Source organism: Pelodiscus sinensis, chromosome 26 (genome assembly GCF_049634645.1).
Source record: "Pelodiscus sinensis isolate JC-2024 chromosome 26, ASM4963464v1, whole genome shotgun sequence".
Taxonomy (NCBI): domain Eukaryota; kingdom Metazoa; phylum Chordata; order Testudines; family Trionychidae; genus Pelodiscus; species Pelodiscus sinensis.
Window position 1 is genome coordinate 21820949 of NC_134736.1, and position 13239 is coordinate 21834187.

Consider the following 13239-nt stretch of genomic DNA (forward strand, 5'->3'; position numbering starts at 1 on the left):
GACCATAAAGTAGAACAGTTTTACAGAGGCTTTTCAGGAGGGCACCATGGCTTACTTGGCTAAAGCACCTGACTAATAAACAGGAGATCCTGGGTTCAACTTCCAGTGGTGATTTGCTGTAGTCTCTGCTTGGCTATGTCTAGACTGGCATGATTTTCCGCAAATGCTTTTAACAGAAAAGTTTTTCTGTTAAAAGCATTTGCGGAAAAGAGCATCTTGATTGGCACAGACACTCTTCCGCAAAAGTACTTTTTGCGGAAAAGTGTCCGTGCCAATCTAGACGCGGTTTTGCACAAGAAAGCCCCGATCGCCATTTTCGCCATCAGGGCTTTTTTGCACAAAACAGTTTTCAGCTGTCTACACTGGCCCTTTTGCGCAAAAGCATTTCCCGAACGAGAGCAGCACAGTATTTGCACAAGAAGCACTGATTTCAGACAGTAGGAAGTCAGTGCTTTTGCGCAAAATCAAGTGGCCAGTGTAGACTGCTGGCAAGTTTTTGTGCAAAAGAGGCTGCTTTTGTGGAAAAACTTGCCAGTCTAGACACAGCCCATGTGTTTTCCTAGGTCCTTCTGGGACACAGAAGAGGCCTCCCCTGGCCACCCATGGAACTGCTGGTTCAGGAAAAGGCTGATTGGGGAGGAACGTTGAGAAGAAGGAAACCACAAGCCTGGAGCAGGTGCAGAGGCTGCTGTGCCTGGCACTGGCAAGGCAGGGCTCTGACTGCAATTGCTGGGACAGGAGAGCCAGTGCCACACGCCCTTGTGATTCCCTGGGGGTGTCAGCACCTAGAGAGCTTGAGGGTGCAACCTCTGCAGCTCCTGCAGCCATGGAGAGTGACTCTCCTCTCCCCTCCCTTGGGATGGGCAGAAGGCAACACATGGAGCAGCTGGGAGAAAATTCCCAGAGAGCATCCCCATGGCTAAGCTGGCCCAGGCACCAGCTAGGTACAGAGGGAGGTGAGGGAGGTGCCTGGCCAATGTGTCTGCTCTTCCCACCATCCCTCCTTATGTAGCTGGAGTCGGCTTTACTGTCAGACGAGCTTGGCAGCATGCCCACCGAGGGAGTAAGATGGGAGCAAAGAGCAGGAGTACCAAATGCTGGTGAGGGCTCCCTCTGAGTTTGATTTAGCGAATCTTAACTAGTCTTACTATATCAAACTCCAGAAGATCAATTGCCACAATGGCAATGTTCTCTGGAGTGAAGATGTGGCCTAACGGTGCAAGTTAGTTAGAAGTAGACACTAACAGCCCTATGGTTGGTAACTCAGGGTATGTCTACAATGCATTCCTCTTTTGAGAGAGAATGCAAATGCAGACAAACGAAATTGCAAATGAAGCGTGGATTTGAATTTCCCGTGCTTCATTTGCATAATGGTGGCTGGCTGCTTTTTCAAAATACACTATTTTGAGATAAAAAACACTGTTTAGACATAGTTATTTCAAGAAAAAACCCTTCTTTTGAAATAACCACCATCAGCAGCCGCTCCTCATTTTGTAAGGAGTAAGGGTTATTTTGAAGGAAGGGTTTCTTTTTGAAATAACACCATTTTTTTCTTGAAATACGCTATTTTGGAAAAGCGGCCGAATCAGCCGCCCATCAGCCCTTTCCGTGCCCCCCTCTCACTGCCCTCTCTGTTTTTCCCCTTCTGCCCCCCCCCCCCACTGCTCCTCCATCTACCCACAGGCTCCCAGTGCTGTGCGGACAACCAACCCCTGGTTGGAGCACTCAGCTACCAACAGCCTGGCTGGCAGGCTTCTTCCTTCCCCCCATGCCTCTGGCTCGGTCGGCACCTGGGGAAGCCCAAGACTTTCCGGCGCAGGGTGCTGCCCAGGAGGAGCGGAGAGCTGCTGTGCCACAGCCCCACTCGGCGCTGGCATGGGGAAGCCTCTCTGCCCCCCACCCCCGAGTTCTGGGGTGGCAGGACAATGGGGGATGATTTCCAGCCTGTCCATGCCCCAACCTGCAGGATCCACAGTGGCCCCTGGAGCAGGGGCCCAGGCTCCAACACCCCCACTCCATTCCCCTAGGCACCCTCCCTGGCTGAGCCACACCTCTGGCCTAGTTTGCTGAAAGCCCTGGGGTCAGGTGCCTGGGGCTCAATGCACCCTGAAGAGCACAAGAACAGCCCGGCTGGGGCAGCCCAAAGGTCCGTCCATCCCAGTGGCCAGTGCAGGTGCCCCAGAGGGAATGAACAGAACAGGGATCCCCACGTGACCCCGTCGCACAATCCCAGCGTCTGCCAAACAGAGGCCGGGGACACCCTACCTGCCCAGCCTGGCTTGGAGCCGTCGATGAACCTACCCTCCGTGAATGTGTCCAGCTCTTTCCGACCCTTGTTAAAGTCTTGGCATTCACAGCGTCCTCTGGCATCCTTAGGACGTCAGTGCTTCCTGCCAGTGCTGTAGCCATGGGGGTGGAGGTGGCTGGGTCATGTCGGTGGCCAGCAGCAGCCTGTAGGTGGGAGCTGCCTTTCGACACGGTGCGGGCAGTAAGGGACAAGCTGCTCCCAGCTGGGGGGTGGGGAGAGAAGAAGAGATGAACTCTGCAAAAACACTGGGCAGGTCAGCACCCCCTGCCCCTCTCCCCCATGGCTGGAAGTAGCTCCTGCCCCTCCCTGCCCACACCATTTGAAAAGCTGCTGCTGGCTGTATTCTGGAGTGAACCCTGGCAGAAACTGAGCAGGGGATCTGGGACCCTGCATGACCCCACCCCCACGCCACATGTTGCACTGAGGTGACGCCAGGTCCTGTGAGAGGTGGGTCTATCCTGGGGGGCCTGGGTAGACACGGAGGCCAGAGAGCTCTGTGCATGGAGGATCTGGTCAGTCCGTCACCCTCTGTTGTGTCACCTCTCCCCATGTGTGTGGGAGCAGTGGAGTGTGTTATGCCAGCGGTTCCCAACCACAGACAGGGCGGGCCGTGAACCCCTGCCTGCCAGGCTGCAGCACACGGCCAGGCCACGCCCCCAGCTGCTAATGGACCCTGCCCACGGAGTTCCCCACCCGGCAGCAGGGTGAGTGGCCTGGCAAGCAACCGGGTGCACCGTGGGTGGAACTGGGACTGCGGTGAGACTGTCCCTGCTGGGGCAGCCTCACCAGGGTCCTAGTTCCAGCTCGGCACGGGCCCAGCACACTGCAGGCTTCATGCAGCCCTCCTGCCATGCAGGGAAGTGCTCTGTGCTCAGCTGGGAGGCAGCGGCAGGGCTAGGTGGGGGCGGGGGGAGGCAGGCAGGAGGCCTTGGGGGCGGGGCTAGTGCTTGGGGGCTCTAAGAGGCAGAGGGCTGACACTGAGAAGTACTGTGACATCCAGGATGGGGAGCTGGCCCTGGGAGCTTCTGGGGGTGGGGCTAGTAGTGAGGGGACTAGGGGGCAGGGCTGGCACTGGGGACGGGGCTAATACGGGGATTGGGGGCGCTGGCACAAGGGACCTAGGGAAATTGGGTTCTATGGGGCTCTGGAAACAGGAGGCTGGCACTGAGGTGTTTGGGGCGGGGGGGCTGGAACTAGGGAATTCTGAGGGCGAGCGGCTGGGTACTGGGGAGAGTTGGGTGCAGAGCACTCTGGGGTCAGTGGCTGGTGCTGGTGGGGGTAGTGGAGGGATGAGGGGCTCTAGGGGTAGGGTTGGCATTGGAGGCTTTGGGGCTTTTTATACCCCCATGGACCAGCAAACACATTCATAAACTTTTGTTGGACCAGTAATATTTTATTTGCATATTTGAATATTCATTTGCATAATAAATATGCAAATAAAATGCTACTGCTCTGCCAAAAGTTTGTGAATGGGTTTGCCGGCCCCCAGAATAAAAAGGCTGTGAATCCCTGTGTTAGGCCTCCCTGTGTGAACGCTAAAGCCTTAAAGATAAGCAGGAAAATAAAAATAAATCCATTTATTGCTTTTTAATAAGGGTTAAGTCAATTGGAGGCTGTTTTGGACATTTGTTCTGCAAAAATTGTTTGCTGTTGAACTGGCTTGAATATGAATAATTTTACCAGGTGTCCGGTATCAAGCACAAGGCAATACGGTCACCCTACTGCCATACAAGACCTTGCAAACCACCCAGACCGGTTCTCTGGGCAGTGAGCCAGACATGCCCAAGGCTGGTGGTTTGCAGTCAGGTGTCTCTAAGCAGGTATGTGAAGGAACATGCAGTTTCCTGGTTTGTGGCATGTGGCGTGTCCGTACCTCCACAGTCAGACAATGAGTAGGGCTGTCGGGCAGCCTGAACCATTGCTTTTCCCACTGCTCATGTTGCAGGCTGGTTTTACTTTCCAAGCCTGTTTTGGGATCAGCAGAGAGGCCATTTTCCCCTGCTTTCCCCCGGCCCCTGCGCCAGAGCTCGGGTGCTGTGTCCCGCACTAACAGGGGCTGTCTTTATGGCAGAGACAACTCAGCAACATTGCTACCTGGACACTAGAACTGTGCATGGAGAGGCCAAGTTGCAGGAACCGGCTGCCATGAGGATGGGCCGTAAGCGGCTCCTGGTCTCAATGGCTGTTCCCAACTCCCCCCGCAGCTGCCGCCAATGTGCAGGAGGGAAAAGGCCATCGGCTATTCAGGCAGAACATATCTGCAAACAAGGGAGTGGAACTGAACCTGGCTCTTCTGGTTCATGTGGGTGCGCTCAGGCGGATCAGGCTGAATGAACGTGACGGAGCTGCCACGTCTGAGTGTGTGTGCGTGTGCAGGGGGAAGACACCCTGACTGTTTTGGGTGTGGCAAGTGGTGGGAATGGGGGGAGCTCTCTCCAGGCCCAAGGCTGAGTGGTCCTTTGGCTGCTCACTCCAGGGCACACAAAGGCACCAAGCTCAGAGGAAGCCCAGAGGACCTACCAGCCCCGAGACACTGAGCCCAGAGGCAGATGGGAAGGTGCCTGGCTCCCCTTTCACCTTCTCTTCACTCAGGACAGAGCCCCAGGCCCCCACGTGTCTCTGACTCTCTCCAAGATACAGAGCAATTTTCTCTGTGCAGCTAGGACAGGAGCCTGGGGAGGGGAGGGGGGAGGAAGGGGAGATAGGGGCTCACTGGCCCTGGGGTAGGACAGCAGCAGGGCAGGGCCCATCAGTACCTGGGGGCCACACATGGCTCAGGTCCAGTGCTTATACAAACGGGGCCGAGTTACCTTTTGGGCAAGATGCCTCCTAAACCATCTCATGTCTGAGGCATCTGCCCATGGAGAGCGGAAACCTCCCACCCTCACTGCATTGCCCCTGGGTCTGGCCACAGCTGGGACCCTCCCTCCCCACTCATGGCTCCTGCTGCCCCTGCCAGGCTCTGCCCTAGCTCCTTTGGGCCCCCTCGGGCTGGGAGTCTTGGGCCCTGGCCGGGCTGCTCTCCCAGGGCTGGCTCAGCTCCTGCAAGCGCTCCAGGATGCAGAACCTGAGGGCAGCAGGGCAGCAGCACTGGAACTCATAGCCCCCACCCATCCGCAGGAGCAGGGTTGGGGAGAGGAGGCTGGAGGGGGAGAGAGGAGGGGAGGGCAGAGTCACTTCCATGTTGGGCTTAAAAGAACCACCCAGGATCTTTTTCAGGGGGATAAGGCAACACGCCACATATATTGACCATACATAGGTCAATCAATATTTATCATATGCATATGATACATCACACTCATACACTCTCTCACACACACAAGCACACTCCGTCTTCTTGTTACCAAAAGTTACTCCCCCTAACTGCACTAGCCAGGTGAGTTAGATGGGGGAGGGGTGGAGGCAGGCTTCTGCAGATCCGGATCAATGCTCCCATGTTGACAAGATGAAAACCCGGGGTCCCTCTGCAAGATGTCTCCTATTTATCCCTTTCATGCAGCCAGTTAGTCATCTCCTCGCCTTTCCTAATGCTGCTTCAAAGAGAGTTCTTCCAAGGGCAGGCACTTGCTGCTGGACTCCCAAGGCATCTGTATGTCCAGTTGTCTTAATGAGCTCACTTTACAGGTATTGTCTTGGGTCTGGCTCCCAGACCCTCTCCACCCTGGCAACTGCTGCTGGAGGTGCCCCCCTTTCATTCTCCATTCACACCTCATTCATTTCAACAGGGCAATCAAGGAAGGGGGAGAGTTCAAAAGACTTTTTTTCTTACAAGGTCTATCTATATAAAAAGGAAGTTTCTCTTAATACAAAGTTATAGGAGAAATGTTACAGAGATTCTATAAGAACACTTAAAGATATATCTAAAAGGAGAAGATCTTAATTCAAAGTTATATGAGAGTGATAATATTACAGGGATTTATCCACATTTACCTACCCCCTGAAGTGGACACCAGACCCTGTGGACTCAACTAGAAGCACAGAGAAGGAGTCTGTGTAGTCTCCAAACGAGTTAGAGAAAGGCAGTAGGGGCAGAGTTTTCCTACAAACAGAAAGGCTATGGCTACACTGGAGCGTTCTCACGCAAAAACTCTTTTGCAGAAGATTTGCTTTTGCGCAAAAGCATCCGTGTCAGTGCAGATGCTCTCTTGCGCAAGGAAGCTCCGATGACCATTTTAGCCATCGGGCTTTCTTGTGCAAGAAATTAACATAGCTGTCTACACTGGCCCTCTTGCGCAAGAATCAGGACCCTTCCCCAAATATACACATCCCCTGAGATGTGCATGCTACAAAAGCCACTTGTTCCCTACCCCACTTCCCAACACTGGCTGCAGCTACATATGTTTGTGTGGTATAGCTCAGAGGTAGAGTGGTTGGTTGCAAACCAAATGGCCCTTAGTTCAACTTCCAGTATCCCCTTGGAAAAATTTCCTTCTAGGGGAAACATTTTCCTTTCCAGTTCCATCACACTCTGGCTTTACATTGCTTGAGATCCTTTACATTAATAAGAACCCTTAATGCAGAGCTACTCAACTTTGCAAATAGCTTCTTTCATAGTAATGGACATGAATACAAAGATTAAGGCAAGACTTCACAACTTGCAGGCCCCATTTAAGTCAGTTCTGCTGATGTTAATAAAATGCAATATTTTCCCAAATCCCACCCATGACAGCACTTTTAATGAGCAATGGCAGTCCAGGAATTTAACTACTAAAACACATCTCAGCAGAAGACCATTATCTTGACTACTTTTTTGTTTTGGCTTCACAATTTTAATAATTCAAACAAAAACTGCCAATACAATATTTATGGAAATATAAGTACAATCAATGTGAAGGAAAAGGCTTTGGGGGGAGAAGTGGCATAGCTAGAAAAGAAACCCAGGAATCCTGCTTCCCAGAATCCCTTCCTTTCCCCGCCTGCCCCACCAAACACCAGCTCCCACAGACCTCACAGAGCAAAGACTGGAGCCTCCAAATCTAACCAACAGACACACTGCCCACCCACAGGAAGGAAAGACGTCAGAAGTTTGAACACCTGGTTCCTGGCTCTAACCCTTCCCTGGAGCCAGGCACCCCCCTTCCCCCAGTTACCCTGCTCTAACACAATGCCCTTTCCCTTCAGCAGAGGCATAAATCTAGCAGGGCAGAGGGTAACACCCTGGATCTCACCGGAGCCAGGTGCTTTTCCCTCCAGGTGCTGGGGCCCATATGCAGAGTGGCTGTGAATGGTTCCAGCCTGCAGCTCCAAACCTTCCATTGAAGGCACCTGCCATCGCCCCCTCCCCAATTCCCTTTGCAAGGCAAAAAATCCCAGATATGTTTTGCCATTTAAAAAAATCTATCCAGATGGCGATTTAACATGTGAAAACAAGGACGTGCAGGAAAAACTGGATGTACAGTAACCCTACCCGGACCTCTCTCACCCCGCCTTACTGCCTGGTTCCCACGCTGCCTCTTGCCACCCGGCAACACCTGTGCACGTGCCATTGCGATCTGGCTCAGTGCAGCACTGTGCAGCGCATGGAGAGGTGCTCTTGCTGTGGCTGATGTAGCAGGCATGCTCTGCTGCCACCTCTTCCTGCCCTCCTGCCTGCTGGCCAGTAGCTTGGGGAGGTGCTACTGCTAGAACCCACAGTAATGAGGCAGGCAGGCAGCCGAGGAAGCAGCTCAAGGCATGGCGGGATGCATAAAAATGGGCCATAGGCTGCATGTGGCTCACAGGCCATGTGTTGAGTAGCCCTGCCTTAATGCCTTCCTGTGCCAATGCACATAAACCAGGCAAACCCGGCCCTCAGCTGGAACCAGCTCAGACCCGCTGTGTGTCTGGTTTCTGTTTCCATCCGTTCAACAAGGGTGGGATCTGAATGCCCATTGGCAGGTCCTTGGTCTCCATGGGCTGGGGCTGTGCAGAAGAACAAAACCCACGTCCAGCTGGGGAGGAATGGGCATAATCTGACGGAGTTTGATTTAGCAAGTCCAACTAAGACTCACGAAATCAAACTCAAAGGGCACCCTCACCAGATTCCAGCACTTCTGCTCTTTTCTCCCTTTGGTTTCCCACTGTAGGGAGAACGCCAAGCTCGACTGAAGGAAGCCAACTCCAGCTATGTACTGAGGGATGGTGGGAAGAGCAGAGACATTGGCCAGGCACCACTGGGGGCTGCCTCCCTCACCTTCCCCATACTTGGCAGGTGCCTTGGTCAGCTTAGCAATGGGGCTGCTCTCTGGGACTTTTCTCCCAGCTGCTTCACATGTTGCCATTGCCCATCCCAAGGCAGGGGGAGGAGAGTCACTCTCCATAGTTGCAGGAGCTGCAGAGGTTGCACCCCAGGGAATCAAAAGGGTGTGTGGCACTGGTTCTCCTGTCCCAGCAACTGCAGCCAGAGCCCTGCCTTGCCAGTGCCAGTCACAGCAGCTTCTGCACCTGCTCAAGGCTTGTGGTTTCCTTCTTCCCAATGCTCCTCCCAATCAGCCTTTTCCTGAACCAGCAGTTCCATGGGTGGCCAGGGGAGGCCTCTTCTGTGTCCCAGAAGGACCTAGGAAAATGTGAGCAAAGGCTGCAACAAGGCACCATTGGGAGTTGAATCCAGGATCTCCTGCTTACAAGGCAAGTGCTTTGGCCAGCTAAGCCATGATGCCCTTTTTGGCTAGGTCTACAATACAGACTTTTTCTGGGATACCTCTTGTATCCCTGAAAAACTCTGCTGCATCCAGGGAACAGGTCCCCTTTTTCGTATCAGTTTCCAAAAAAGTGGGTGTGTTCTTTTGGAAGCCCTGTAGTCCTCATACCTATCTCCTAGAACTCCTACAGGTTAGATAGACATCTGTCAGGGATGGTGTAGGTGGAGCTTGGTCCTGCCTTGAGGGCGGGGGGCTGGACTCGATGACCTCTTGAGGTCCCTTCCAGTCCTATTATTCTATGATTCTATGATTCTAACTGGAAGGGACCTTGAAAGGTCATCAAGACCCGTCCCCTGCCTTCACAGGAGAACCAAGTACCATCCCTGAAAGATTTGCCCCAGATCCCTAAATGGCCTCCTCGCAACCCTGGATTTAACAGGTCAATGCTCAAACCACTCAGCTATCCCATCCAAAAGAGGCTTTTCCCACATTTGGGCCCATGTAGATGGGCCAAATGTTGACAAAGCCTCTCCCAAAAAAGGAAGAGTGTCTCTGAAACTGTTCTAATGTAGGGTCCCAGATAACACCTTTGAATTCCAAAGTGCAGCCATTCCCCATTTCCTTCCAGCCTTCTAAACCTGGCGGGGTCTCAAGGCCTGTGCAGCCCAAGAAATGTGATTGTGGGAACTAGCTGCCAATCTTTTTGTCAATTGCAGTGCAGAGCTCTAAAGATATGAACCCAAGGCGACTACCTTGCTCACCTTTTGCTAAGGCTGGAGGGAAATAAAATCTCTCCTTTGAGCCAGAATTGAACCAGCAACCTACGGATCACTTGCTAAGCACACACGACAGTCTACCACACTGCTCACTGAGCTAGCAAAAGGTGCACAATAAAGGCTGGTTTGTCCAGGTTGGCCCTTCTACAAGTGTCAGGGCATGTGCTCCCTGAAGTGGGTGGCATCCCAGGTCGGGGCTGAGGCACCCAGCAGCACAGGGGTTGTCACAGGTACTTCACATGCAGAAGGACCCGAGTCAAACCTGAGCTAGATCCACCCATGTCACAGCAAAAGGAAGAAAGTTGGGTTCTTCTCATGTGTCTTCTTTCTTCCAGAATCTCTAGCAGTGCAGGAGGGGCAGGTCCACAAAAAACAGTGAGTGAACCTTGGTCGAGCCTCTCACTTGTGCTGCCCCAGACAGTTCCTACGCCCAAGGCAATAGCTCCACAACCAAGGTGTGTTGAGTCGATTTCCCTCAGCCTAGAGCCAGTGCAGGGGGTAAAACAGGTTTCTTCATCTTTCTCAGAATCAGGGAACCCACATTCTTTGAGGCCTGGTCCTGAGACTCCCTCCCTTTAGTGTAGGGGGGCAATAGGCAGAGCCTGGCAGCTGCTAGAACCAGATGTGACATCAGGGGGGAGCAGCAACACACACAGCCTCAGCAGGTTCCACAAGCTGGCAGGTTCCATGGCCACAGCACAGCCCAGCCTTCCACTGAGCCAGCCAGACAAGACACCAGTGGGCATTAGACACCCAGCAGCAGGTACAAGATTATTTTTTCAGCAGCCTGAGGGCAAGGAATCCAAAGCACATGGAGTAGGAGGGTTTTGCAGTAACCAGCCCAGGTAGGTCCCCTTGAGACTTGAACTCAGCTTACAGACTTTAAAGACCTGAGTACTGCTCCTTATGCCATGGGACCTACTGGTGGCACTGTGGTGGGCACTTGTGAAGGGCACTTGTGACTCTCAGCTCTCAGGCTGCCTCTGCTCTCCTGGCTCCCTCCAGCTGCCCCATCCCAGCTGCTTGTTTATTTTTTGTTTTGTTTTTTAAATACCAGCTTTAGCAGAAAGCCATGTGACACTCTTTCCTCCCACATCATAGCATGCACAAGTCGCTGTCCCCAACCAAACTCTTAAATGGCCCTCTGCTTTTCCCCTTGTCCCATGGGGCTAGCAGGGAAGTAGCCCAGGGCTAGGCTGGAGTCAGGGGAAGCAGGAGGCAGAAAAAGCCCCAGTTTACACAGCTCCTTTTTGCGCAAAAGCCTCTTGCACAAAAATGGATCCTAATTAATTAGGCAGATTAAGTACGGCAATTTGCTAATCAGCACTTCATTTCCATAAGCTTTTGCGGAACAGAAGTGAAGTATAGACATTGCCTAGGTGGTAGATAGCCGTGAAGTAACATAGACTGAAGAAAAATCCCTGGGCTGCAATCCTGAGTTACAAAAAATAATAATTCACCAGCTCAGACACGATTTCTAAACCCCCCAAACAAGAAAAATAATAAAACTTGATGGACTACCTAGACTTTTCCCTGCTTACACATAGCGCTGTGTCTAGACTGGCAAGTTTTTCCGCAAAATCCCCTGGTCTTGCGGAAAAACTTGCCAGCTGTCTACACTGGCCACTTGAATTTCCAGAAAAGCACTGACGATCTCATGTAAGATCATCAGTGATTTTCTGGAAATTCTATGCTGCTCCTGTTTGGGCAAAAGTCTTTTTCCGAAAGACTTTTGCGCAAAAGGGCCAGTGTAGACAGCACAGTAGTGTTTTCTGCAAAAAAAGCCCCGATCGCGAAAATGGCGATCGGGGCTTTTTTGCGGAAAAGCGCGTCTAGATTGGCCACAGACAATTTTCCACAAAAAGTGCTTTTGCGGAAAAGCATCCTGCCAATCTAGACGTGCTTTTCTGAAAATGCTTTTAATGGAAAAGTTTTCCGTTAAAAGCATTTTCGGAAAATCATGCCAGTGTAGACGTAGCCAGGAAGTAGTCCATTGGCAAGCAAGGCAAAACTGCATGGCCTAAAGGATAAGGTGTCTGAATTTGGATCAGAAGATTGAGGGTGTGAGTCACTTCACAGTTGCATTTACTGTGCTTTCTCTTGCTTGGTGGTCCTGCTGCCTTTGGCCTGGAAAGGTCTGTAACAATATGGTTTTACTATAGCCCTATTGGAAGGCCTATAGCAGGGTGGCCAACCTGTTAGAGATGAAGAGCCAAAACAGCAGCGGATAGAGCGTGAAGAACCATGTAGCTGGGAGGAGTTGTTGAAATAGGTGCTGGTACACCATCCTGGGCTATACCATCACAAAAAAAGCCCTGGGAAGGTGTGAGGGGTGCAAGCTCTGAGAGGGAATTTGGATGCAGGAGGAAGCAGAGAAGAGGATACTGGCTCAGGGAGGGCCTCCAGGCTGGAGAGTGTGAGGGTCAGGTGGAGGGTTAGGGCTGAGGCTATGAGGGTGCAGGAGTTTGGGCTGGGGTGTATGAGGGGCTCAGGACACAGATTTGCAGTGAGTGGATGATGCAGGAGTGTTGTGGCAGAACACTGGGGATGTGAGATGCTCATGACAGGAGGTTCCAGTGTATGAAGGGCTCAGGTTTGGGGGTGGAGGGAGGTTGCAGGAATGTTATGATGCTGTGGCTAGATGGGGGCTTGGTGGCCAGGCTTCATTTTTAAATCAAATATTATGCCAAACACAAAACCTTTCAACATTGTCTTTATTTGAGGGGTGGGAAACCTCTTTTGAGTCAGGAGTCACTGACCCACAGAAGAGTCGGTCAGGGCCACACAACTGAGATGCCAAAGAACAACCCCTCCAAAAAAAACCAATCCTCACTAATGTAGCCTCAACTGTGCGGGTGGGGGCAGGGTACTCATGTGAGGGGGAGGGGACAGAGACAGCTGGGGCCAGTACCTGGAGATCCCGGGCCTCAGGAAGCACGCTGGCTGCTCTTCCCCTCCCTTCCCCAGGCACCTCCCCTGCTCTAACCCAAGGCCCCCCCCCTTCCCCAGTCAGCCCCCCCCCCCCCAAAGCTAGGCACACACTCCTCAACCCAATCCCCCTCCCCAATCTAATTCTTGGGTCACAGAGCTGCCACTACAGCCATGTGTCTCCCTCCAGCTATTGGAACATGTGCGCTGAGTCGCCGGCCTTGAGACATGCTGCCTAGAATGCCCCCCAACACAATCCTCCTCCCTTCCCCCAGACTAGAGCCAGGCACACACACTCCCACCCCGCCCTAACCTAATTCTCAGATCCTGGAGCCACAGCTACAGACACGTATCTCCCTCCAGATGAGGCGTGTGCTCTGAGCAGCCAGCACATTGTGCACACCCTCCCCCCTCAACCTTATGCTCCGGTCCCAGACCAGAGCCATGCCGCTGCTGCTGCTACTATTGCCACGCACATCTGGGACACAATATGCACCTCCCACCCAATTCCCTCACTTTCCCCTTCTCCAGAGCCAGGCATCTCCCCTTAATTCTAACCCAATTCCCCTTCCTCACTAAACTTATGCCTAGTCCCGGAGCAGCTGCT

General features: G+C 52.7%; 1 protein-coding gene across 1 annotated transcript in view; it reads right to left on the reverse strand.

The window, feature by feature from the left end:
* Positions 1–13239, reverse strand: part of LOC112545764 (zinc finger protein RFP-like) — a 151913-nt gene that overhangs the window by 80606 nt on the left and 58068 nt on the right. The gene's annotated exons all lie outside the window — the stretch shown is intronic.